The sequence below is a fragment of the Echinops telfairi genome, unplaced genomic scaffold (assembly GCF_000313985.2).
Source record: "Echinops telfairi isolate 266 unplaced genomic scaffold, ASM31398v2 ScPeMD7_10;HRSCAF=50, whole genome shotgun sequence".
NCBI lineage: Eukaryota > Metazoa > Chordata > Mammalia > Afrosoricida > Tenrecidae > Echinops > Echinops telfairi.
Window position 1 is genome coordinate 6,652,814 of NW_022103907.1, and position 2,247 is coordinate 6,655,060.

Sequence of the window (2,247 nt, forward strand, 5' to 3'; positions counted from 1 at the left end):
GAGAGAGAGGCGTTCTGCTGCCATAAAGATTTACAACTTCAAAAACTCCCTGGTGCAGTTTTACTCTGTTTACTCAGAGGGTCCTCATAAGTCAGAATTGACTTGATAGCAGTGAGGGGTTTTTTTTGGTTGTTGTTGTTTTCAGTTTGAGTCCTTGAGATAGTTAAGGTTTATTGTGCCAACCTGGCCAATGAACACGTGGGATTAATTGAAGGGCAGAGAGATAAATGGTTTGGTGAGTCTCGCCTTTCTAGTTCTCGGATCTCTTGCTTTCTCATGGTCAGACCAGGGTGCAGGTGCCTTACCCAGTTACTTGCTTCAGCTGGCAAGACTTGTGAGACATTCTTGAGGAGAAGCCACATGGACCTATCCTGATGCAGCCCTGGGTGCTGGAGCAGCTGTGTGGAGACCCCTGCCAGTGCTGAGATGTTTACGCATTCACTGACTCAGCTTTCCTCCTGCAGTCGGCGTCATTGTGTGTGTTTTGTGAGATGGAGGAGGACTTTGTAGATCGGTATCAGACATATGGGCTAATGCTGGACTTATGGGCTTGGACAGCACTGGGTTGGGATGCTTTCTTAATGTACACTTACCCTTTATATAAAACTTTCTCTTATACCTATGTTTCTGTGGATTTGTTTCCCTAGTTTACCCAGACTTACACAGTCCTCCTTCCATGACATCATGCCATCAGTCTACGAGAATCAGTCAGAAAGTATTGCTACTAGGGTTCTAGCTCATACAAGCACAGGGTTCTTACAAACAACCTGTTTAAACATGTCCCCGAAATCAGTGGCTAGCTGCAGACAAGTTCTCTCAATAACACACCTGTTTCCGTCTTAATCCAAACCCCCCAATCACTGCTATTGAGTTGATGGCACCGCATAACGGCCCTATAGGGCAGAGCAGAACTGCCCCGCTGGGTTCCAAGACTATTCACTCTTCCGTGGGAGTAGAAAGCCCTGTCTTTCTCCCTTAATCTCATCAGGGGACCTTTAAAAATTAACCCCAATTAAAACAGTGGCTTCTGAGGTGACCTCCCAGGCCAATTCAATTTAAGGCAGAAAAGACATATCAGAAACTTAATGGAAACTGGGGTGTTTTTTCTTTCTTTCTTTTTTGGGGGAGGGCTATCCAAGGGATAATCTTGATAGATTTTCTCTAAGGATTCAGGATAAACAGAGGGGCTTATTAAGGAGAAGTTTTAGGAAAGTTGAAAACTGCATTGGTGAGAAAATGGCCAGAAAAAATTTCTCCCACCTCCAAGCAATGCCCCTGATCATTCTCTGAGGTAGCAAGAATGATCCTGGGACACTTGCCTTGGGAAACCTTACTCTGCCCATCCTAAAGCCTCCTCTTGCCTTCAGACATTTTTATTCCCCAAACTCAAAGAGCAATGTAAAGGAACATGATTTGAGTCCTTCAAAAATGTCCAAATTGCCATTTTAAAGTGGTTTAAATAAAAGAAAATAGAATTCTTCAGGAACGAGTTGGAGGTGGAAACACTGTCTCAGAAGTGCATAGGCCTAATTGGAGACTATATGGAGAAACAATAGCTTCACATGTTGACAATTTTAAGGAAGGTGTCTACAATTTTGTGGCTATGCTTTTTGATTCTTGCTATAGGTAAAAGTTGACCTTGAACCCAGTGCTCTGTAACGCTTTCAAAGTGATATTCTCGTAAAGGGGTTTGGAATAGTATATAGTACACAGGAGGCCTCGGTGGCCACCGACAGACAGCCCATTAGTAATGAAGTAACACACCAACATCCGTGAAAACCTTTCTCCAATCCGTGGCCTTCTGACCTCATAACTCACTTGCACATTTCAAAGTTCATATATAATGAGATTCTTCATATTGTCTTATTGCTGGCTGAAAGATGAACTAGGAGGATTCACTATGATTAAAATAGATATTTCACTGCTACATTTGATGAAACGGGTTTTAACTACCTTCTTGCCTTGGTGGTGTAGTGGTTACGCATTGGGCTGTTATTGGAAGGTCAGCTGTTTGATCCCACCAGCCGCTCCAGGGAAGAACAACTGGACTTTCTGCTCCTGGAAAGAGTCACAGTCTCTACAGGGCAGTTCTACCCTGTGCTGTAGGGTCTCTGCGTCGGCGTCAACTGGATGGCAGAGAGTTTGATTTGGGTTTGTACTAAGCCATAGGCACCATCCTCCCTTCTTCTCACCGCTTCAGACTGAAAAGTGGAACGTGCACCCAACTTGAGGGAACAATTTAAAGAG